Raw genomic sequence first — 26,297 nt, forward strand, 5'->3', positions numbered from 1 at the left:
GTGGGAAGAATGATGGCTACGTTCACTCTGTAATAAAAGGTGACTGTGGTGCTGGAGTGGATGGACTCCCAAGATGGCGACCTTAGTCTCTTATGGCTCAGAGAAGACTCGGAAATAGCAGATGGAGCAGACGGAAGAGTTGTCTTGTCAGTGCCAGCCGGTACCGACATACTTGGCTGATCAAATAAAGGAGTCTGCTCCGAAGGTGGAGCCAACGGCTTGACAGACTTAGGGGATTTCGCTGGCTGAGAACTTTTAGCCGGAGAATCCTGAGGCTTCAATAATCCCTGACGGATACATTTGTTTTTTGCGCTCCTGCAGGACCCTTGGACTAAAAGCATGACATATAGAACAGGAGTCCTGCAGGTGAACAGCGCCCAAACAATAAACACAACTAGTATGCCCATCTGTCAGACATTTTCTGACAGCATGAGTCAAACTTTTTGAAGCCAGATACCTTAGTATCTTTAGACATTATAGTACAACCACCACACAACAAATAATGAAAAATTATACTATAAAAACAAGAACAAATAGTGTTTTTTTTTTTTTTTTTTTTTGTTACAGTTAAAGAATAGAAGGAAAGCCTCTAATTTAAACGGCTATCCTATGGAGGGGGGGGGGGTCTCTAATTTAAACAAGTTCAAGGGAACAGTAGGCCTAAGAGTTATGGAGCGACGGCCAACAAAGCTAAAATACACAAGAACGCAAAAAAGGGATAAAGGAATATTATCTATGTACTAGAAGGCAATTACTTGACAAACTTTCAAGAAAAAAAAACAACATATAATATCAAAAAGATTATACAAGCCTGAGCTAGTAAAAAAGCAACCTCGCAGCTGAAGCGGCAAACGAGATCTGGGTAGCTGACGCTTGGCATTCTGGGATAAGGGGTAGCCTCGAGCCAATAAACAGCTCTCGAGCTATAGAAGATGGCCGAGTCGGAGCAGAGGATCGGCTCCGAACCCAAACAGCAAGAACAAAGGCAAGATAGACAACTTAACATCTAGTGTTATGTTTTAACAAATTATGACTGTTACTTTATAACATTTTATGACATACGTTTTCCATCAATTAAATATTTTTTATTTTACATTATGTTGCTATGTTAACTAATCTATTATCTACTATAAATAATTTATTTAAAATTAAACAAAATCAATTTTTTATTCAGGTTAATGTGCCTTCTTCATCTTGAACATTTATACTACCACCAAAGCTCAAGCAGCAAAATGCAATTTTCACCATTTCCCACCGTCTACCATCAAAGCACATCAGAACCTCAGGAAAGTGGATATGGATGTATGAGTAAATGCACACACTCTTGATTTCCAGCAACATTGTGCGTAGTGCTGCACAGGACTTGACTTGATTGCAGAGTGCAAAGACAAACATACACAAAAATACAGACTAATCCATCTACAGTGCACAAACATTCCTATGTAAAACACTGTTTTTAAGGACTCAAGAATTTATTTGTAAAAAGTATCAACAAGTAGTTCAAAGTTTAGAAGTGCAATTCTAGGGTCAAACATCCATTTCACTATCACAATGCTCAGTGCCTCTACAGCTTACACCCACAGCCCATTAACTTCAGCAGGGAAACAAACAGATCATCAAAGCAGACATCTGTCAAAATGACTGCCCATGTAGTTTTCATTTTTAAATATAATTTATTTTTAATCCTATACCCGCGGTGGTGGTGCTGCGGTAGCGTTGCATCACAGTAATATGCTGTCCGGTTCGATTCTCAGCTAGAGTGTCTTCTGCGTGGAGACATGCGTGAACAGGCTTACCTTCACTGAAGGTTGTGCGTCAGGGCTGGTAACTCGGCACGTAAAAATCAACTACCAATCATTAGCGGACCGGAGTTCCGCTGTGGCGACCCCTAACTGGGAAAAGGGCGAAAGACACAAACAAACTTGTTTTATCACGAATTGTCTTTATTTTTATGTAATAATGACGTTCTCGTTATACAGAAAGTCTGGACTAGTTAATGCCGTGAACTTCCAGATTAGTCAGCAAACTTTTTTGGCACTTTGCTTTTGTATATTTAATTAAAGTTCCAATTTGCACTTAGTTTAAAGTGTAGTGCAGGATCCTTTCCCCCTTGTTCTGGGGATTAGGAAAAAAGGTGGGCAAATGAATGAATTGGTTGAGAGCCACACTGGACACCACCTTGGGCATGAAGGATGGGTTAGTTCAGAGGGATACCCTGTCTGCATGAAAGATGACTGGTTCCACAGCTATGAGTGGCTGCAGCTCAGAGACTCTTCTGGCTGAAGTGATGGCCAGAAGGAATGTTGTCTTCCAGGAGAGAAATTTTAGCTCTGCAGAAGAAGCTGGTTAGAAATAGGGCAGGGTGAGCTTTTCCAATACAAAGTTAAGGTCCCAAGCTGGTGTTGGTGCCATTCTGGGTGGTCTCAAGTTGTTAGCCCCTCTTAGGAACTGTGATCAAAGGGTGTGAGAAAAAGGGCTGCTCGGTGGGAAAATGAGTAGAAATAGAGGTATTAATTTTTATAGAGGAGAAAGACAGGCCACTGTGTAGTAGGTCAGCTATGTAATCCAGCATGGGAGGGAGGGAGGGAAGGCTGTGCCGTATTGGCTCCCTTATCCTGGATCCAGGTGCAGAACCTTTTCCATTTATCAGCAGAAGACTTTTAGGTGCTAGGACGTGTGTAGCCTCAAGGATAACATCCAGAATCGGTTTACTGAGGTTGGCAGATTGGTTCGGGGTTAGGGAATAAGCCAAGATGCCAAATGTCTGCAATTGGGGATGCAAGAACACCCCTTCCCTCTGGGTCAGGAGATTTGGAATCCGAGGAAGATGCCATGGGGGGCTAGAGAGGACAGGCAGTGCAGCAAGGGGTACCAGTGCCGATGGGGCTATTCTGGAGCTATGAGAAGGGTCCTTGTTTTATTTTCTCCCTTATTTTGAGCAATACCCTGGGGATTAGAAGTAGGAGAGGAAAGGCACAGACTGATGGACTGACCCAGGGGAAAGACAGGGCATCCACTTTCCAAGCCATGCAGTGATGCTCCCTGGTGCAGAATTTGCTGAGATGATGGTTGCTGTGGGAGGCAAAGTTCTTGGGAGCAAATAACTAGAGAGAAAGGTAATAAAATGGGATACGGTCAAGAAAACATTGGGAATGCAGGCCAGAGACTGCCCTCCCTATCGGGGATTGATAGAGTACAGGTAAAGGAGCAGGGGATAGAGTACAAGTAAAGGAGCAGGGGATAGGGGAATCCTAAGTGAAAGACCTGCTCTGGTAGAGTTTTTAGCAGACTCTAGAACAGAAGCTGCTGTTAAGAGGGATAATTAATAGCACATATAAAATCTTGCAAGATAACTACAGAAATCGGAGATTATAAAAGATTGGATAAGCAATTCACAACAAAACAACCGAAGGATGCATGTATGGCTGCCAAATACGCAAAGTCTAGAAGATTCAGGATTTTTGCTTTAAAGTGTTTGCATAGGTATTTTTATACCTCAAGCGTACTCAAATTTATTTCCTCTGGTAGATGGAAAATGTTGGAGGTGTGATGCGCTAGAAAGGGATAGGTAACTAGGAACATACACTCGCAAGTGTAATGAACTGGCAGACTTTAAAAATTCCCTATGGAGTACTCTGTCAAATACTGGGTGACAAATGGGTGTATAACTAAGGAAATTATTTTTTTGAGATGGGATAAAGAACCTAAATTACCTAGACATAACAAGGCCCTGTTAAGTTCAATTCTGGTAGCTGTCAAAAAAATGCAAATACTAGAAAATATAAATCAACTGTATCTGAAGTAGCGAATATTGTAACATATGAAAAAACTATAGTGGGATCTTTAGAAAAGACTGGAATCAAATTACATATGAATAACGGAAATTATGGCATACAAAATAAAGTTCTGGAGGAGCGAGGTTTAAGGGAAGGCAGGAATCAATCAATACATGTCACATCAGACTGGCAATTGCACAAATGTGAAAATGTTAACATGGTTCTTTTTCTTGTACATAAATGTATGTTTGCCTATGTCTTAAGTGACAATTCAACAAAGGCGGTTTAAAAACGAAAGCTTGAGTCTCCCCTCAAAGACACATCTTGATATTGGCAACAATAAGAGCCTGTCCGTCAAGTGTTTTCACAATATCTAGGTTTGTCTGCATCAATGTGCAGTTGGCACTAGTGACCCCACTTAGTGTTAATGATATTGTCAAAGGTAGATCTCCCAAGCACAAAACGTGTCTGATTCCAATGTATAATCCTTGGCAGAATCTTGGCAAGTTTATAGACAAGAAATGTCAAGCACAGCTTATAGTCATTATTGTTAAGCTTTCTTTCACCCTGTTTTTATCATCACTCAATTCCCTCCACAGTTTGCAAATTACAACTGTAGCAGCTTCATTCCAAGAGAAGGGAGGAGACCCACCCAAAAGAATATCATTACAAAACACAGGAAAAAGCAGGGGAAGTCCAAACCACTCCAACTGTAATTCTCCAGAGGGATCCTACCCAAACTAAGGGTTTCCCCAAATTGATCTTAAAGAACCTAATACTTCCTAGAAAGTAACAGACAGCATCATGGAATCCCCCTCTTCCTATATCAAAGTAAAAAGAATATGTGGGTTCAAAAACTTAGTCACCTCATCCATAGGAAGCTACTTCGATACCCTCAGAGTACAATGTTCAATAATTTGAGCTTAAAGCGTCTTACTCTGAGGGGTGGTAAAAAGGACATCGGAAAACCTGTCCTCAGAGACACATGGCCAAAATTTTATTAGCAGCTGGTGACTGATAAAAATCGTTTACTTAAAAAAATTTTCAGGCTTTGTCTACCTTCTATGGGAGAAGAGACTCTATTTACACACTAATATGCCTTTTTTCACTTCTGGGTATCCTCTCCATATTTGCCTCTGGAAGGAGAACAAACCTTGCTGTGGTATTATGACACTATTTCACAACCCCACAATAAGACTTGTCCAAGGGACATCCCACTTGCCTCAGAACCCTGGTAGTGGGATACCAGTGGGACTTTCTGTATTGTTATAACACAAAGGTTGTCCCTTTTTCCCTTCACAAGAAAAATAATTGATCCAAAGATCTGAAAGATTTAGTTCTGTCAAATTATCACCCCAGCTGTCTATGGACATATCAAAGGTATGTACTACCCTATCTCCCCTCATTTTTGAGTTCAGGAAAGAAAATGGGGAGATGGATAGCTTGGCTCAAAGTAAACTTGGATATCCCTTAGGGTTAAATGAAGGACTAGTTCTCAAGGAAACCCTGTCCCTGTAGAAAATGAGACAGGGTTGACACACCATAAGAGTTTGCAATTCGAATACCATTCTTGCATAGGTCAAATGAATACAATTGTTTTCCATGTTAAGAACCTCAAAGTCAGCCAGGTTAGGATCTTAAAATTGTGCCAGATGAGCTAAGGAGGGGCCACTAGTTTTCTTGGACGTCTGTCACACAAAACCCCTTTAAAAGCATTCAGACATAATGCATTGAAAGAGGAGAATCCATAGGCAGAAAAGCTGATATGGGCATTAAATGAACCATGGCAGAGGAGTAAGAAAGGTCGTAGCACAATAACAAACACAAACATTGTAAAATCAGAGAACACCTAGCCCTGAATGGGTAATGGATATGTTGCTGCCACCAACCAGAAAACCTTTTCCATTTGCTAATATATGATCTTCTAGGAACAGATTTTCTTGCCTTCATTAGTTTCTGATGCACGTCTCCAGTAAACAGGTACCTAAAGGGAATTAAGACCATATCATTCAGGTAGTCAACTGAAGCTGATTGACGTTGAGATGCATCAAACACCTCTGTACTTGTGCAAGTAAATCCAGTCACCTCAATGATCTTGGAGGTTCCTAATTAATACTCAGAAGTACCCTGGACATTAGTTAAAAGGGTAGAAAAGTATACAGGAACATTCTTGACCAAGGAAAAGAAAAGGCACCCATCTTCCAGGCCTTCTTACATGGAGTCCTAGAGCAGAAGCTTACCAGCTGATTGTTCAGAGAGGAGACAGAGGTCTACTTCAAGAACCCCCACAGATGGATCAACTCTAGGCAAATGTCCTGATCTAGTCTCCATTTGTGAGTGTATGCTCTTGTCCTGCTCAGCTTGTATGCAAGAGAGATTTGCATCGATGAAATTGCACAAAATGTGCAACTCTAAGCAAGTCACTTAATCAGATACTGCTCCCAGGATAAGTATGAAAAAGGTCCAGAGAGATCACTGCTCTATCCCTTCTACCTCAGAAAACAAATACAAATAAAAATAAAATAAAATGTAGGATGTCTGTATAGTGAAACTGTGCTGTGAAGGTATACCCCAAGTTAACATGGCTAATCTGCAGAGGGGACAAGACCTGTTTCTCCCTTTGCTTGTTGATGTACCACATGACTCCAGTATTGTCTGCAACAACCTGAAGAGGTCCTAGGGACCAAAGATGATTCATAGTAGTGTCTTGATCAGGGCAAGCATCTCTATTATATCTGAGTGCATGTCTCTCTCCTTGGTGTACCACACACCTTGCACTTTTATCCCTCCTGAAACTGCACTACAAGCAAAGTCTGAGGAGTCTGTGTTGACTGACTGCTTTGGAACAAGGAGGAAGGAGGACAGACCTGAGGTTAGGGATATCTGTGGTCTCTACCAAGTAATTTCCCCTCTGATAACCCCCAGCACAGGAATCTGAAAAGACATGGGATGTTGGTGCTGGGACCAAACAGACTTCAGATACCACTGTGTCTTCCTCATGTGGAGTCTTGCCAGGGTTATCATAAAAGCTGTGAGACCCAAAGTCCTAAGATTTTCTCTTGCAGTGACCAAAGTCCGAGTGGAATACCTTAGAAATAGTTATAGACCTATTTTTTCCTGTGGAAGAAAAACTCTGAACTGTGGTGTCTAGTTGACATCCCAGAAAAGTACAGTTGTGTACACTTAACCATAAATGTAGATGTTAGCGTGTATTCACTGTTGCAGTCATCACCTGTGCGTTATGATTCTAGTCTGTCTAGGTCACTGTCTGATTTGGATAAAGATTGGTGCTGCGTATAATAGAGTTGAGAGGAGGTGGCTTTGTGCAAGAGTGACTCTTGCTTTATGTGAGAGAATGGACTTATGCCTGTATAGGGAGCCTATTTTTTGTGTACTAGTTTTATGGTATATGAGTTGTGAACATCAAAGTGGAGATTATTGTTTATTTCAATGTCCAGATGTTTGGTGTGGTTAGAGGGGGAGATGGTGGTACCGTTGTTAAATGTTATGGTAAAGGAGAATTTTTTTTTAATCTATTAGGGGTAAACAGTAGCAGTTTTCTCTTTTTTTGGATTTAGAATTAGTTGGATAGCCGATATCCATTTTTCTACCGAGTTAAAGGTATCTTGAGCGAGTGTATGTAGAGAGTGGTGGGAGATGAGGTGGAGCATATCAGGGTTGAATCATCTGCATATTCTAGGAGTGTGGCATATTGTGTAGAGCTATTGAGGTTATTTGTGAAAACAGAGAACAATAGTGGGCCCAGTATAGAGCCCTGTGGGACTCCTATGGTGGTTGGAAATTGTGTAGACAGAGTTCCTTTCCACTGGACTGATTGTTGCCTGTCAGACAGGTAGCTTCTGAACAAGGCTATAGTAGAGGAGGTGAAGGGTAATGTTAGTGAGTCTAGTAGAATGGAGTGGGAGACCATGTTTACCCCTCGCTGGCCTTGTTCAAGAGAAATCTTGACCAATGGATGGGAGATCGCAGATATACCCCAGGGATTACCTCAGTGTCACTGCTCAACAGAGGCACAGCAAAATAATGGGTATAGTTCCCCATACTAAAGGGGTGGCGTAAGCCACAAAACTATGGGCTAGGCTTGTAAATGCCCTCGGGCAGATAGCCTAGTATGAACCTATGAACCTATGTCAAATGCTTTTGAGAGGTCTAGGAAAATGGCTGATACATATTTGTTATTCCTGTGAAGGTTTATACGATTACTGAAGGATAGAAGGGCTGTGGTAGTGCTGTGATGCGGACGTAAACCGTGTTGTGTGGTAGATAGTAAATTGTGCCCATTAAGAAATGTCATCACTTGCAAGTGGATGCATTTCTCAAGAATTTTGGATGGGGCAAAGGATGGCAATAGGTCGGTAGTTGGAGAATTCGTAGGAGTTACCTCCTTTATGGAGAGGAATGGCGTAAGATACTTTCCAGAGTTTGGGTATGTAGGACTCTAGTATGGAGCGGTTGATAAGGATGGAGACAGGATATGATAGGGAGTCACTAGCCATTTTTAGGTATGCAGCAGGTATGTTATCAGCTGCCAATGTGGTTGGCTTTAGTTTTAGGAGTTTTTTGAGAGTTGAGGTGGGCACTGGTGATAGGCTGAAAGAGGGGGTGATGTGGGATAGTTTGGGTTGTGATTGAGGTAGACTGTTTTTGGTTATTTGACTGGACAGGGCTAAGTTGGAATTAGTAAAATGGTTACTAAATTGAGAAGCTATGTCTAGGGCATTGTTAGTAGAGCTGGGTGCTGGAGTAGTGGTTTTGCCTGGCTTTAGTAGGGAGTTAATGGCATGCCAGAAATTTTTTGGATTATTTGAATATTTCCTGTGTGTGCTAAGAAAATAGTTTTGTTTGTTTTGGATTCAGCCTTGGCCTTGTTTCTAAGCTGTTGATAGTATTTCCTGGAGCCAAGGGGTTTTGTCAGTTTTTCAGGCTTTATCTTTATCTCTGGCTTTTAGTAACGCTCTGGTGTCCCTACTTAGCCAGGGTGCATAGTTGGCTTTAACTCTGCTCTTTCTGCTGGGAGCTAAACTGTTAAGGATGTTAGAGAAGGTAGTATTGAAGTAGTCTACTGCCTGGTCTAAACCAAGTGTCCCTAGCGGTTCCCAGTTGCAGTGGCTTAGGACAGTATTTAGGTATTGTAGGGGAAGGTTACGGTCATCTCATATGAATTTGTAGACTACTGGTTTGGGGTGATTGGAGTGTTTGTGGAGTAGGAAGGTGAGGAGATGATCACTTGTTATCTATGAGACAGCCTACTGTATAGTTTTGTTTGGGATAGTTGGTTAGTGTCCAGCCCAGTATGGATTCTTTCTTTGTTTTCTCATCTATTCTAGTTGGTTCTTCAATTAGTTGAGAGAACCCATATAGATTGATATGTGTAGAGGGGCTGCTGGAGTTACAGGCTGCCCAGTCAGTGTTAAGGTCTCCTAGTAGGATTGTTTCCCGAGGTAGATTGTCCTTTGTCCAGTCTAGGATGTCTTCTATTATGAGTGAGTTGTTGCCTGTAGGTATGTAGCAGCATATTATATTGATATTCTTGGTATTTATGGATAGGACAGAAAATAGGACTTCAGCATTTTGAAAAGTGAGTGGTGTGGTGTGCAGCAGGAGCTGGAGGTTTAAGGGTGTTTTTGAAGAGAATGGCTACTCCTCCTCCTTATCTGTTTGTTCAATCAGAGCAAAGTGTATTACACCCTAGGGGGAGGAAGTCTTCATCTTGGATACTGGGTTTAAGCCAGGTCTCTGTAATGGTGAGTATATCAGGATTGTAGTGGCTTTGAATGCATGTAGGTCTGTTAGCTTGTTGGTAATACTTCTTATGTTGAGATTTAGGATCAGCAGGTCAGATGTTTGTCTGGCTGAGAGGGAACCTGGATTTGGGTTAATGTCGCCAGAGGTTAGCAGAGTTTGTACAAGTGTCAGTATGTGCTTTTTAATATTAATTGTTTGTGAGCTTGGTCTATGTGCGTTTTTCTTAGTGTGGTGAGAAGGTGTCATTTTTGTTAGCAAGTAATATGTAGTTGTAAGATTTATGATTGTGGGGCAGATGTAGAAGTGTGAGTGGATTTGAGAGGGTGGGCTAGTGTGGGTAGTGGGACAGGAGTAGTTGTACAGTGGTAGGTCTGTTTGTAAGGAAGTTAGGCAGGTTATCGATAGTAGAGCTAGTGATAGGGATGTGAGTGTGGGTAACATGATACTACTTTGAGTGAGTAGTACAACTAGGATTCCTGGTTGGTTGTGTGTGAGGGTGGAGGTGTGTTGTCTGGGAATGTGTTGGGAGTGGGATGTAACTGGATTGGAGGGTGGGGGGAGGTAGGATGAGTGAGTTGGGCTAGTTGTTAGGGTATTAGGGGTTGGACTACTGGTCAGGTGATTAGGGGTTAGAATAAAGGTAGAAGTAGTGGGGGCAGGGAGGGGAGCAGAGCAAGTCCGAGCGATGCAAGAGCGAGTGGAGCAGGGCTAACACGGACTCAAGTGTTTCTTTAGGCTTTGGCAAGTATGTAGTGTTAGCTTAAATGGTTATATGTTAAACTGAATTGTAAACTGAATTTTTAACTGTATGTTTGGACTAAGTTACAGACTATGTTATGGGCACAGAATATAACTTTCTGACATTCATAAAAGGATACAAAATTAAAGTTGGGATTAGTAACAGATGAAACAGGAGAGGTAATGAAATGCTAATTTATAGATATGAGTATTTCTCAAAAGAAAATAGACTTTAGTTTGGGGGGGGGGGCACTAACTGGAGGGTATTATGCAGCTGTTTCTTCCTGGTGATGTATCAGTACAGTGATTTGATTAAGGAACTGTACAGCAAAATGTACTAATACACTCACTAACATTTGTTTAAGTTAATGCAGGTAAGGTACTTGACTGTCTAGACACCTGGACGTTAAGCACCTACATCAGTGTTAATTCTCTTTAGTTGCAGGACAAGTGATTTGTGGGTGCCCAGTGCTCAAGAGAAGTTTGAAATTTCCACTGCTTCACATGGGGGGGCAGTGACCTGCTTGACCTGATGGGAGGTTTGGATTACTTGAATGCAAAAACTTACAGGAGGATTACACACCAGGGGAGACAAGCAACTGAGGATGGCCTTTGGTCTCCTTCCTTATTTTGATCAGCACCTTAGAGATAAGAGGTAGAGGAGGGAATGCGTACACAAAGAGGGTGTTCCAGGGGAAGGTCAAGGCATTTACCTTCCACACTAGGTGGTGATGCTCCCTGGTACAGAATTTTTGCAGTTGATGGTTGGGATGCGAAGCAAAGAGATCCACCTCCGGAGTCCCCCACGCCAGAATGATTGTTAAAGATTTTTCTGTGGAGCTGCCATTTTTGGGGGTCCAGTAAGTTTCTGCTTAAGCGGTCTGCCAGGGTGGTGTTGATCCCTGGTAGGTATTGTGCTATCAGGTGTACTCCCATGGAAGCAGTTGCCAGCCAGAGGTTCATGGGGAGCCTGCACAGAGGGTAAGATTGGGTACCTCCCCATTTGTTGATCTAACACATTACTGTGGTGTTCTATGTTTAGGTAAGGATAACCCCTGACCTGAGACGGGATTTGAAGGATGTCAGAGCCTTTTGTACTGCCATCATTTCCTTCTGGTTGATGTGTAAGGGAAGGTGCTGGGCATCCCAAAGACTTTGGGTGCACCTATCTTCTAGATGAGGGCCCCAAGCTATGTCTGAGGCATCGGTGGTAATAGTCTGCCTGGTTGGGCGGAGGGTGAAGGGAAGACCCTTCTTCTGGGCACAGGCCCTTGCCCACCAGAGAAACTCGGCCCTTATGCAGGGGATGACAGGCTGACAGCGCTGACACCAGAGGTTCTTTAGGTACCAATGAATTTTTCTCATGTGAAGCCTGGCCAGAGGAATTGGAAGGATGAAAGATGCCATGTACCCCCAAGGCTTGCAGGAGCTTCCTCGCAGTGAGGTGACTTCTGGAAGCCAGCTGGGTAAAAAAAAGAGGGGCAGGAAGCTCAACTTTTCTGAAGATAGGAAGGCCATTTGGGATGCTGTGTCCATTAATGCCCCCAAGAAAATGATCTTCCTGGAGGGCGTTTGCCTTGATTTCTTCTGTACCTTAAGGAGGTTAAGAGGGTTTTGACAAATAGAGGTCCTTGAGGAGCTTTTCTTTGCAATCTGCCTGAATGAGGCAGTAGTCCAGATAAGGGTAAATGTGTATATTTTTCTGTCTGCAAAAAACTACGGCTGGGGCTAAGCATTTGGTGAATGCCCTGGGAGCAGTAGATAAGCCAAAGGGTAGCGCAAATAACTTAAAGTGTTGCGAGCCTGCTCTGAAGCTAAGGAATTTCCTACAGGATTCCCTTATGGGGATGTGGAGGTAGGCATCTTTTAGATCTAGGGTAACAAATCAGGCATTTTTTGTCAGCATAGGCAGCAGCTGCTGCAAAGTTAGTGTTTTGAATTTGGGGCCCACCAGGAAGGTGTTCAGAATGGCTAGATCTAGAATGGGGCGCCAAGTTCCCTCTTTTCTGGGAACAAGGAATAGTCTAGAATAAAAGCCTTTGCCTGTTTCATCTACGGGAACAGGTTCTACTATCCCTTGAGATATGAGAGTTTGGACTTGTTTCAATGCCTCTGCCCACTGATTTGGAGGCAAGTCTGGGTACCCTCTTGGAATTGGGAGTTCACTGAAGGAGAATTAGTATCCCTGAGAAATTACCTTTAAGACCACTGGTCCTTTTTTACAGAAAGACAATTCTCTTTGCAGGGGGAGAGCCTTCCTCCTAGTTTTTGGTGAGTGAAAAGGCAGAGGGGGGAGAGGGAGTCGTTGAGAGTTTTGCCATAGAGGGATGGCTTAGAACTCCCTGCCTTTGAAGTGGAAGTTGTCCACGGTTTGGTTCTCTGTTGTCCCCGGGAAGGAATCTGGATGGTCTGTTCCTGCGGTGCTTACCTTGCCCCGTCTGCTAGGTGCAGGAAAGGACCAGTGTTTTGAGGGGAAAATTCCTGCTGAACCTAGACGGTTGTACCCAAAGGAAATCTTTTACTGTTTGCATTGATTTTGCTTTGTCTTCCATCTTTTTAAGCACCTCTTCTGATTTTACTAACAAGCGGTCCTTATCCAAGGGTGCATCAAGTAATTTAGATTTGACACGATCAGGGAGAGGTTGTTCCTTCAACCATGCAGGTCTCCTAATGACAGATCCAGACACTGCTGCCCTGCTTAAGGCTTCTAGGGTGTCATATCCACAGTGTAAAGAGTGTTTAACCATTGGCAAGTAGAGTGCAGTTTAGAACTGGCACAGTCAGGAAAGGTAGAAATCTTTTAATAGTTCCAAAGTGTATTTTAACATGTGGAACTAACAGTTTGAGTGCTCCGCTAGCCAAGGTTGCAGAGGTGTATACTTTTTTACCCCATCTGTCCAGAGCTCTGGAGTCCTTGTCAGGAGTAGGATTCTTTGCAGAACTAGCCTTAGCTCCTTTGGGTCCCTGTGTAATGACCTCCGGGTCTGCAGCAGGATTTCTGTACAGGTATTTGTGGGAATCTGGTACTCTAATACCAGTTTTCTGGGATCAGGTGGGAGGACGTCAGGAGTTAAGCTGGATTCCTGGAAGACATAATCAACCACCTCTAAGATGGGGGGGATGGCCAAGGGTCTCTGCTGGGGCAGGTCTAGAAACTCAAGACTTTTCTTAGACTGAGGGAGGTCCTGGGATTCCCAGTGGAAATATTCCTCAAGGGTGTGAAGGATTTCCCCAATAGAAAAATGTTCTGGTGGGAAGGCAGAAGGAATGGGTTCCTCTGCATCTGAATCCTCATAAGCAGTAAGAGGAGGTTGTTCCTCTTCAAAATCTGAATAATCAGACTCCTCAGAATCCTGTTCTGTCAAAATTTAAGGGGAAGGGTCCCTTTTCCTTTTAGTAGGTGTGGCCTGACTACCCCTGATAATGGTGATAATATCCTCAGTCATTTTAAGCATTGGAGCTTGGGGTGGTAGAACAGGGGTAAAATGGTGGCTCAAGGTAGTTTTCCTAGTAGTGGCCTTGTCTCTCGGCCTAAGAATATTCATCGGTCTAAAACAGTAGTCAGAGGAGAAGACATCCTATTTTGTCTAGATTCAGTAGTGCGAAAGGTTCCTCAGAAGCCAGTGCCTGCGTCGTGGCTCCAGACACAACCAAGGCAGAGACAACTAAAGGCTCGGAAAAGGAAGAAGATTTCTGCAGCACACCACACTCAAAAGGGTCTCAGTAGAGGCCTGCAAAGGTATCAAATCTAGAATCAGGGGCTGCAAAGGCACCTCACAGAATTCCAGAGAACTGACAACCTGCTTAGCGGTAGAGTCGTCAGAAGGCTTAGCCTTGTGTGGTCTTGTCTCTACCTTTATCCTTATATTTTTTCAGAATGTCTATGGATAGTTGGCTGATAGATGCCATTTCAGAATGCAAAAACTGAAAATGAAAATACCTGGCTACAAAAAGAGCTCTACGACAAATGGTTCTCGCATTAAAGAGGGCACAGAACCATCAACAGGGAACATAATGATCTGGGCCTAAACAAGTGACGCAGTATGAATGGAAGTCTCTGTGTGGTATTTGCTTACCACGGATGAGACAATTGTTAACTTTGTCGGACTCGGTTAGTGCAAGAAAAAAAGGATCCCCAATGGGGTACTTAGCTTTAGACGTTCTCAGCTGCAATTCAAACTCTGGTAGCGACTGACCGGCGCACTTACGAACTGCTTCTGTTATGGGCTCCACAGCAAGAAAGAATGGTTTTATGGCGTCGGCTGCTTTCCTTTATAGCACTGACGACCTGACGTCAGCCAGCAAGCGACAGCAGCTGATGCAACAAAAACACTGACTCTGGTATTCGGACCGGCCAAGGACTACCACAGCAGGGATAACCCACAGGTGATGACTGCAACAGTGAAACAAGATGAAAGTACAGTTGTGTACACTTACCATAAATGTAGATGTTAGAGTGTATTCACTGTTGCAGTCATCACACATGGGTTATCTGCCTGCAGGTAGCCCTCAGTCAGCCCGAATACCAGAGACTTGTTATTTCTGCGTCGGTTGCTGTCACTCTAGGACTGACGTCAGGGATATAAAAACAGGCAACAGATGCCATTACATCAGTTTTTCTTGCCTCAAAATGTCTGGAGCCCCCCCAATAGGGAGCTAAGCTATGATGGGAAAATCACCACCAGTAAAAAGTAAATACCAATACCCCTGTAAGAGGAGAGGAATATACACAGAGTAGCGAGGGAGTAAAAGGGTCTGGAGGGAGGGAAACCAGGACTGCAACAGTGAATACACTCGAACATCTACATTTATGGTAAGTGCACACAACTGTACTATGTTCTTCGTGTTTCACTGTTGCAGTCATCACACACGGGTTGATTCCCAAAGCTGAAGAAAGGGTGGAGGGCAGTCAAGAACAGTTTGGGCTTGCTAGTATGCCCTGCAGGACTGCTGTTGCAAAACCCGCCATGGGTTTGGAAAATATAGGCAGGTGGTAATGTTTGGTGAATGTGTGTACAGAACTCCAATTAGCAGCTTCCAGAATGTCCCTGGTAGGGACTACCCTGAGAAATGCTGTAGAGGTAGAAGCTGCTCTAATGGAATGTGTTCTGACCCCCTGAGGGGCAGGTTTCCCATGGTGTTTGTAGCAGACATGGATACAGTGTGCTATCCATTTGGAAACTGTGTTTTGAAATGGCCTTGCCCTCTGCCCCTGGGGCAAAACTGAGTAGTAACTGGTCAGACTTCCTGAAGAGCTTAGTCTTATCCAGGTAGAATTTGAGCTGTCTGTGCATGTCCAAGGAGTGCAGGATCCCTTAACCTTTATTTTGGGGATTAGGAAAGAATGCTGGAAAATAGACTGATTGAGAGCCACACTTGACACTACTTTAGGCATAAAGGAAGGATTAGTCCTGTGGGACACCCTGTCAGCATGAAAAATAATGAAGGGTTCCACAGCCATAAGTCCTTGTAGCTCAGATGCTCTTCTAACAGAAGTGTTGGCCAGAATCAAGACTGTTTTCCAAGAGAGGAATTTTAACTCTGCTGACACTGCAAGCTCAAACGGGGGTAACGTGAGATTTTCCAGTACAAAGTTAAGATCCCAAGCAGGGATGGGTGCTCTCCTTGGTGGCCTTAAGTTGTTTGCCCTTCTCAGGAACTGTTTGATGAGAGGGTGAGAGAAGAGAGGTGGCTCAATGTTGTAATGAACAGAGATGGCAGAAGCATGGATTTTAATGGAGGAGAAGGATATCCCTTTGTGGAGTAGATCTTCTAGGTAATCCAGGATTAGAGATAGGGAGGGCAGTGCTGTGTCCTCCCCTTTAAACTGAATCCAGAAGCAATACTTTTCCACTTATCCTCAAAGGATTTCCTTGTACTGGGTCTTCTGGCTTCCAGAATGACATCCAGCACCTGCTTGCTTAGGCTGATCACTGGGGGAGAATTCAAGAAATAAGCCAGGCTGCAAGATTAAGGGTTTGCAGTTGCAGATGGAAGATCTGTCCTCCCCGCTGAGTGAGGAGGGTCAGCCTCTGGGGTAGGTGCCAGGGTGACACGCTGCGCAGTAATGGGAACCAGGGCTGGTGTGGCCAGTCTGGGGCAATCAGGATTGTTCTTGGTCTGTCCTGTCTTATCTTGAGCAATATTCTTGAGAAAAGGTGCAGAGGGGGAAATGCATAGAGAGAGGTTTACTCATTGGAAGGATAGGCAGCCACTTTCCAGCCCCTGCTGTGAGGTGTCCTGGTGCAGAATTTGCTGAGCTAGTGATTGCAGGGGGAGGCAAAGAGGTCCACCTCGGGGGTCCCCCATTTCTGAGTCAGAAGGCTGAAGGTGCTGGGCTCTAACTGCCACTCATGTGGGCCTAGGAGATTTCTGCTCAAGTCTGCCAGTGAGTTTTAGCAGAGGTCCTGGTGAGAGTAGAGATCTGAAAGCTGTTAAAGCGTGCTGGACAGCTAGCATCGCTTTTTGGTTGATGTGCAAATGAATTTGACTTTGACTCCAGCGGCCCTTAATGCACTTGTCGTCCAGGTGTGCCCCCAAGGCATAGTCTGATGCGTCTGTGGTTAGGGTCTGGGCGGCGTGGGATTGAGTACAGGGAAGTCTCTTGTTGTGGTTGCATGCTGCTGCCCACCAAAGAAACTCTGCCCTTAGACAAGGTATGATAGGAATGACAGTTTCCAGTTCCTGAGAATGTTGGCAACCAAAGACTTTTCAAGTACCATTGAAGTTTCCTCATATGCAGTCTGGCATATGGAATTAGTAGAATGCAAGAGGTCATGAACCCTAGGGCCTGCAGGATTTTCCTTACGGATAGCTGGGTTCTGGTGGCCATTTGAGAGGAGTAGCCTGTCAGATAGGCTTGTTTTTCTGGAGTAAGGAATGCCATCTGGGATGCTGTGTCTAAGCTTGCTCCCAGGAATACAATCTTTTGACTGGGGACTAGTTTTGACTTTTTTTTCATTGAAAGTGTACCCCAGGGAGGTTAGAAGGTTCTTTACAAATGTCAGGTGCTGCAACAGCATTTCCTGACTGTCTACCTGAATCCTGCAGTCCAAATACAGTATATTTGAATTTCTTTCGGTCTGCAGTAGGCAATGCCTGCAGCCAGGCATTTTTGAATACTATGGGAGCAGTGAATAAGCCAAAAGGGAAGTGCAGAGAACTGATGATGCATAGATCCTACCCTGAAGCATAGGTATTTCCTGCACGAGTCTCTGATAGGGATGTGCAGATAGGCTTCTTTTAGGTCTAGGGTGGCTAACCAGGCATCTTTGGCCAGCATAGGAAGCAGCTACTAAACGGTGAGTGTTTTGAATTTTGGTACCACCAGGAAGGTGTTTAGAATGGAGAGATCTAGGATTGGGTGCCAAGTGCCCCCATTTCTGGGTAACAGGAAAAGTCTGGAATAGAACCCTTGACCAATCTGTTCTGCAGGAACAGGCTGAATTGCCCTTAAGGAGAGCAGGGATTGAATTTGGTTTTGTGCTTCTGCCCACTGGATTGAAGGTAGATCTGGGAACCCTTTTGGGGTTGGCAAGGAGTGGAAGTAAAATTTGTACCCTGTTATACAATGTTGAGGACTCATCAGTCTTTGGTGATGGAAGTCCAGTTTTTTGCAAATTTTCCTCCTAGGGGCATGAACAGTTGGACAGAGGTGAGGAGAGGAGTTGAGAAGTGATTGTGAATTATTTCTGTACGGGGGTGGCTTAGTACTCAGAGTGTTTTAAAGTGGAGGGACTCCATTGCTTAGATCTCTGCATATCCCGAGACTGTAGTCTTGGGGGGGGGTCTGTTTCCCCTGGGTCTAGTTTGAGATGGCCTTGAAGGGGCTGGAAAGGACCAATGTTTTGAGGGGCAATGCCTACTGAATCTAGGAGGCTGTACATACAAGAATTCTTTGACTGTCTGCATATATTTAGCCTTTTCTTCCATCTTTTTAAGAACCTCTTCTGCTTTGGTGCCAAACAGATTATCCTTGTTCAAAGAAGCATCTAGTAATTTTGATTTGACATGGTCTGACTAGGTCTGCTCCTTAAGCCAAGGATGCCTTCTCAGTGCAGAACCAGTGACTGCTGCCCTGCAAGATGCTTCTAGGGTGTCAAAGCCACATTGCAAAGTATGCTTGCTGATTTGGCTTGCAGAATACATAAGCTCTTATAATTATTTTCTGCCAAGTCTGTAAAGGTAGATAATTTTTACTAAAGTGGCAACCTTCAAACACTGGACCCCATGCAGTTTGGGTTCATGAAGGGCTGATCTTGTCTCCTGAAGCTGACTGACTTCTTCGAATCAGTCTCCAGAGCCGTGGACAAGGGTAAGGTGGTCCACACAGCCTATCTGGACCTTGCCAAGGCCTTCGACACCATCTCCCACTCTGGAATCATAGATAAACTTACTAATCTGGGCATTAGTCCCTACATTATTCGATGGGTTGCCAACTGGCTTACTGACAGAACCTACACTGTAAAAGTAGCAGACTCCAAATCCAGCTGCAGACAAATGACAAGTGGAGTACCTCAGGGTTCAGTCCTGGTACCACTCGTTTGGCGTCTACTTCTCTGAAGTACAGGCCAACACTAAGGGACTCTGGCTAACAAAGTTCGCAGATGACTGCAAACAGGGAGCCATTATTGAATCCCCAAATTATGTGGATATTCTACAAAAGGGCCTTAAAGAAAAAGATGCTTGGTGCCAGAGCCATGGGCTCAAGTTCAATGCCAAGAAATATACAGTTATTCCCTTTGGGAAAAAACATGCACCCGTGAATTACCACATAGGTGGCAGTACACTAAACACTGCAAGTGTGATGAGACAGGTGGACAGTGGTCTCACCTTCGATAACCACATCACCACAACAATCAGGAAATCCTTCTATGTGGCACACCTCATCACTAAGGGCTTTTCATCCAGAAAAAAGGAGGTCATTGTCCCACTGTACTTATCCCTCATTCGACCCATTATAGAATACAACTCCCCGTTTGATATGTACCTCTCAAGACATCTGCAACAACTGGAAAGGCCGCAGAAATACCTCACTAAAAGAATGAAAGGCCTAAAGCAAATGCCCTATGCTGACAGTCTAAAAAAAAAAAAAACACTCCACCTATACTCTCTGTCGCATATTGTCTACTCAGAGGCGATCTCTGCTTAACATACAAGGCCATGTCAAGCCAGAGCTGCTGAACATGCTACATTTAAAGAAATCCCAATCCCTCAGGGAGACATGCTCCAGGGATCTAAACCTTGTCATCGCAATGAACAAAACATGCTGGAGGGATAGCTTCCTGACCAAGAACAACAGACTGCCCATACATGTCAAGCAGAGTGCTTCTTTGGCCCTCTTCAAAAGGAACCTTGATGATTGGATGGGAGATCGGAAATTCACCCTGGGGATCACAATCAGTCGCCCTGCTATACAGGAGTCCAGGGAAGTAAATACTGTGGGAAGAAATAGCCAGGGAATTGTTACGGCTAGGCTTGTGTAGGCCCTAGGGCAGATAGCCTAGTACCAACCCATGAACCTATAATATGTTGCTGGTATTTCAGCATGTGAAACTGGCAATTCAATGCCCTAATGGCGAGAGCTGCAGGGGTACACACTTTTTTACCCCATCTATCTAAAGCTCTGGAATCCCTGTCCGACGGGGTGGGATTCTTAGCTGTAGCTGCTTTGACACCTTTAGGCCCCTGGGAGTTATCTCTAGGTCAGCAGTAGGATTTTTGAAATAAAATTTGTGAGGGTCAGGGACTCTAAGTACCTGTCTGGTTTCCTAGGAGCAGGGGGTAAAGTATCAGGAGTTAGTCTGGATTCCATAAAGACATCATCCACAACATTTAGAACTGGGGGTACTGCTAAAGGTCTATGTTGTGGCAAATCTAGAAATTCTCTGAGTCTCTTTATGGACTGAGGATAGTCTTGGCATTCCCAGTGGAAATGCTCTGTTAAAGTATGTAAGTTTCGCCAAAAGAAAAATCCTATGGAGGAGAAGCAGATGACATGGATTCCTCTGCATCTGAATCCTCATAAGCAGATAAAGGCATGTCTTCATAATTGGATACCTCAAAGTCGGACTCTTGGTCTGTTAAAGCTGCTGGGGACAGATATCTTTTTCTCTTAGCAGGGGAAGACTGGCTTCTCCTAATCAGCGTAATCGGGTCTTCTGCCATTTTAAGCATTTGGTGTTGTGGCAGGAAGCAGGTGCTTGAATTTGGGTCGTCTGTTTTTTTAGGCGTAGCTCATCCACAGGTTCCATAGTTAAAGAGTCTTGCGGCATACCGGACTCCAATCGGGTCTCGGTAGCTGCCTGCAAATCCATTGAAGCAGGCATCAGGGGCTGCGAAAGCGCCTTACTGAGTACCAGTGAACTGGCGACTAGCTTAACGGAAGCGTCATCGGTAGTTTTGGACCTGTATGGTCTTGTCTTTATCCTTACGTTTTTTTTTTTTTTTTGGAAGATCGGTAGTCGGATGGCTTACCGAAGCCATTTTGGAAAATGAAGAATGAGAGCGCAAATATTTAGTGACAATAAGGGCCGAAATATTTAGTGACAATAAGGGCCCGACGATGAATAGTTCGGGTGTTGAACAAGGCACAAAACAGACAGTGAGGTACGTCGTGGTCTGGCCCTAAACAGGTGACGCAGTAAGAATGGAAATCTCTGTGTGGTATTTGCTTTCCACAGGTAAGACAACTTGTAACTTTTTCTGACATTAGTTAGAGCAAGAAAAAAAGGATCTCCAATGGGGTACTTAGCTTTAAAAGACTTCAGGATGATTCAATTTGGAAACAAACTGAGGCAGCGGCCGACCGGCACTCGTGTGAGCTGCTTCTGCTTTGGGCTCATCGGCAAGAAAGACTGATGTAATTGTTATCGGCTGCCTGTTTTTATACCCCTGACGACCTGACATCAGTCCTGGAGCAACAGCAAACGACACACAACTACTAAGTCTCTAGTATTCGAGCCAACTGAAGGCTACCTGCTGGCAGATAACCCAAGTGTGATGACTGCAACAGTGAAATACGAAGATCATCATCTCAATTCTGTGAGGAGAAAGGGAGACTTTTGAATGTTCTGTTGCAATTCCAGCTTGTGTTAAGACAGAGTCCTGACAGTTTGAAAAAACACTGCAAAATAAGAAATCATCTAAATACAGTAAAATGTGGAATATCCAGTAGCATGCAGTGCGATATAACTGGAGCTAGGCATTTACGTTTTAAAAAGCAGTAGTCTCATGACTGCCCTTTAAAACAAACACCTCGCTTAAAAATAATTTTCCTTAAGAGGAAAGTAATACATAAACATTAATGAATGAACCTTTCCCCAAAGGAAACTTCTGCCAGCAAAGGAACAGCACAAGCAGAATGTTAATCCCTGAAGGGCTCAGGTGAGCGTACTCTTCATTGGGAGGGAAGTTCTTAAGGACTTGATGCCCAAGCTTGTCTTAGGTCAGCTCCTGCTGCCAGAAAGTTAGACCACATGGAATGCACCCTGAAGCTTTGGACGCTGGCCAGCTGTTATATCTTTGTCAGGATATAACCCATATAGCGAAGGTTACTGCGGCAGTTAACAATATGATGACCACCTGCCATTTGATTAGAGTCCTGCTTTGTGGTATCAGATGGAAGCTCCATTACAGACTGCTTTATTTTCTGAATGGCATCTTCTACATAAAGGAGCAAAACTGTGTCACCTGGTAAAAATCACTATCAATATGGCCTGATGCACCTGTTAAGGTTTCCAACAACTCCGGTCAGGAAGCCATCATATAGGGTGGGAAGATATGAGAATGACACGAATTTTCAAGGGGGAAGATTCTTCCCAGCCCCCAAACAATACAGAAGGAGGTACTAAATATGGACAAAAGTGAAGCTATATTAGAGGTTAATCAGAAGGATAGGAATACATCTAGTACATTAAATCTTGAGGTTGAATTTAGTCCCCAGTTTGTAGATACTGAAGAGTTTTATACACGAATAAGAACTACCCAATTATACACACTTACAATGGGTTCAATGTGTATAACTTTACTGAAATTGAGGTTAATCAGGAATTTTGTACCCTATTCAGTAAAGGGATGAAATTCATACCAACCGCGAGGTTTAACATAGTGGATATGATTAAGGAAATAAAATTTTTTAGCCGTAGATTGAATTTGGCTATTCAATTTAGTGAGAATGGGGACAACAATCTTAGGGTAGATAATAACAACAAACTACCCAAGAAAAGTGTATATGTACCAGCGTACAATCCACAAGTAGCGCATTATGAAAAACTAGTATGTAAGGATTTATATTACTTATATAACAATATTAAAATTAACAAGGATTATGGTAACCTATATAAGGACGATTTAACTATAGGAGAGAGAAGATGTCTGGACAATATTCTGGGCAACAAAAATATCAGAATTATGAAACCAGACAAAGGAGGAGGTTTAGTTATTTTTAACACCCTTGACTATAATATAGAAATTTACAACATTCTACATTTGTCAGGAAATTATGAAGAGATTTCTTTAAACCAAGTAAATATTGGCTACAAGAGGACTGATCTAGCTATAGAGGAATACCTGTTAGACAATCGTATAACCAATGAAACATATCAATTTTTAAGGGTGGAATTTCCTAGAATGGCCAACATTATAGGCATTCCTAAAATACATAAATGTTTAAAAAAAACTCCTTTTAGGCCTATTATATCAGGCTCCAATTCTAAGACATTTAATATTGGGGTCACCACTGACCACTGGACTAAGCACGTATATCAAAATGTAACTCATTTAACTAAAGATTCATGGAATTTTCTAGGGAAATTAACCCCAGAACTATGGGATAGTGGTTTAATCTTCCTTACAGTGGATGTGGTGGATCTCTTTTCATGTATCCCCAAGGAAGTAGGTTTAGAATACTTCTGCAATAGTCTGCGCAAGTATTCAGAACTTAGTTGGGACAAGATCAGTCTAATAGTAGACATGATGGGGTTGGTCTTAGACCACAACTACCTCCAATTCCAGGGGGAACTATTTAGGCAGATCAGAGGAGTTGCGATGGGGGCCTCTTGAGCCCCTGTTTTTGCCAACCTCGTCATGCTCGAGTGGGAATCTGAATATATTTTCTCTAGTGATTTTTACAAGAACATGGCCTTGTACACTAGATATTTGGATGATTTATTTATATTATGGAAAGGACCTGCTGATGATATCAAGAAATTTATTGAATATATCAACAATACGACTAACTTTTTAAAATTTACATACAGAATAGAATATGAAGGGATTCCTTATTTGGATACTTGTTAGTACCGATGGTAAAGGTTTTAAATCCAAAATATACAGGAAGGAGACATTCTCAAATGATTATTTAGATTATGGAAGCAATCATCCTTCACACATTTTTAAAAATGTGTTTAAAGGACAATGTATACGTGCAGCACGTATGTCTTCCAGTAGGGACATTATGGAAAAGGAACTTGACGCTATTTATCATATGTTCATGAATAGAGGATACCCAAAAGCCATGTTAGTTCAGACCCTTAATTATGTTAAGAAAGAATGGGGGAATAAATATCCACCCCTATTAGGGAAGTTTTTTGTTGCCCCCAACAAAATAGATTTGTACAAGGGTAATAATGTTTGTGCGATTAGGTTCAACCCTTACACGAATTTAGTCAAGGAAATTCTGTATAGACATTGGGACATTCTAACCACCTCCGACAACATTAGTTGTATTATAGGTAATCATCCTAAATGTGTTTTTAAAACATCAGCCAATTTGAAAAACTTGTTAGAAAATAACAAAGGAGAGAATATGTCTGGGGAGTATAATAAAGGTACTATGAGATGTGGTTCTTGCAGTCAATGCAAACACATTAACGGTAGCAAGGTGATAAGGTTAAATAATATGACCAGGACTTATGTATATAGTAAGAACGGGAATTGTAATACAATGAGAGTGGTTTATTTGGCCAGCTGTATATCCTGCTCGGCATACTACATCGGAAAGACGGAAAGGAAGTTTAAAACCAGAATCTATGAACATTTGTACAAGATAAAAAGGAAGGACCCCAATAATGCTTTAAGTAAACGTATTATGGAAAGAGGTCCTGTACACTCCTTTATATTTACCATTATTGACCACACTGATGTTCTAGTGAGAGGAGGAAATTGGAAAGCATATTTAGCTAAGTTGGAGAGTAAGTGGCAAATTTTATGTGATGCCACCACAAGTCCAGGGTTAAATGATTGTATAAGTATTAAACCCTTTTTACTATTGGATTAATTTTTTACCCATTTTAATACTATTTCAACATTATTTCAATACTATGTCCTTGGAATAGTTACTGATTGGGATATGTAGTGGCTTTTATACATATTCCTTATATTATCATCAATATTTATGGGTGACTTATACATTAGTTATATCACCTTTTATCCTGTTGACTTTTTTAATAATTTTTTACACACTTATTTATTCATATGATCACCATACATTTATAGATTCTGTATTGGTATTTATTCTGTACACGTGACAGTTGTAGTCACGATGGTTTTAACAGCAAATATTTTGTGGCTATGTTGTATTAAATGTCAATGGCCCAAGTTTTTGGCGCCAAACAGTTTTTAAAAGAGAGGATCATATTTGGTTAATTGGTTCTGAGGAAGTCTGCCTGTTGCAGATGAAAGCGCTAAACCTGTCTGTATTTCTGGAGCTCTGTGTGATTTTTGGTCAATAAATTCTACTTTTTCTACTCCTTGTTCGAGCAGTGGTCCCTTGGTTCTGGGCTTCCACATCGGGATTTCGTTCATTAGTTACAGCTGTTAGGAAGCCATCATAGCCACCTTGAACTTGAAATGGTGTTAAGTGACAAGCTCAGTCGCACAAAAATTTCTGCATCAAAATATTCTTTCCCTGGTTTCCACAGCAGACCCAGCACCCTTTCTTTCATGGTCTAACTTAGAAACTGGGCCACAAGCAATCTCACACATCTAAGGCTCTGTGGGACAGAAATCTGATGTGCCCTTTCTAGGGCTATGTCCTGCAGTGGGATATTAGTCCATTCAGCCAGTCTTGCTAACGTATACTCCACACAATTTCTATTACTCAGCCCTTTTGGGAACCTCTAAGATTTAATGTTCTTCTACAACTTGTACTTTCATACATCAATTTACTTTCAAAACATTTCCAGTTTGGTTTTGGACTGTACAAGCCTTTGCTGTAAATCTTGCAGATCACTGTCTTGGACATTTAAGTGGTCCACATTTGCCATGATAGTTTTCATGTCCTTAGTTTTGCCATCTCTGAATGTATTCAGTCACCACTGAATTTTAAGTGTCAAACTTACTAACAATATTTTCTTTCACTGTCAGACAGAACCACCACAGTTACAAGAGAGTGTTGAGTTGGTAGGGTTATGGCCTTACTACTATAAGTTCACGAAGTGGAAAGTGTGGCTCTTTTCTTTCTACTAAGAGATCAAAGAAACATATGGTTTTAGCAACTGCCTGTACCCTACTATAATGATACAAAAGGCATTTAAAACAACTGAAGGCCAGGTGAATAGGTTAAATATCATGAATATGACTGAGGAATAAACGGAGTGATCAAGTTATACTTCTTGCATCTCCCTGGAACTACTGAAGTCATAAGTTGGGAGATGAGTGTGGGACAGCTTCAAAGGTGATGAGTCAACTACTGTTTACACAATTAATTCTACTGAAGCAGACTGACTGGATTATGCACGACCTGCCAGCTTTACAAGAGCAGTAGGGCCAGTTCATGTAGTTAGATCATGGACAAATACGGAGTTCATTTTCTCCTTCAGTAGAAGTTTCATCCTATCCATCTCTACACCACCCCTGTAGGCTCCACACAATATAAGGAGGTGAAAGTTTTTAATACGTCTGTTTCATAAAATACACAAGTTACCCCCAAGTAATTTCAATATGTAACTTTCAAATTACAAAAAGCTTAACCTAAGCAAAAACAGTTAACTTCTGTTTAACAGGTCATGTAAAACT

At 42.6% G+C, this 26,297-nt stretch overlaps 1 protein-coding gene across 1 annotated transcript in view; it reads right to left on the minus strand.

The window, feature by feature from the left end:
- Positions 1-26,297, minus strand: part of NUTF2 (nuclear transport factor 2) — a 368,686-nt gene that overhangs the window by 342,022 nt on the left and 367 nt on the right. The window lies entirely within an intron of this gene.

This window comes from Protopterus annectens, chromosome 8.part1 (assembly GCF_019279795.1).
Source record: "Protopterus annectens isolate FY-2018-M chromosome 8.part1, PAN1.0, whole genome shotgun sequence".
In the NCBI taxonomy this organism is placed as follows: domain Eukaryota; kingdom Metazoa; phylum Chordata; order Ceratodontiformes; family Protopteridae; genus Protopterus; species Protopterus annectens.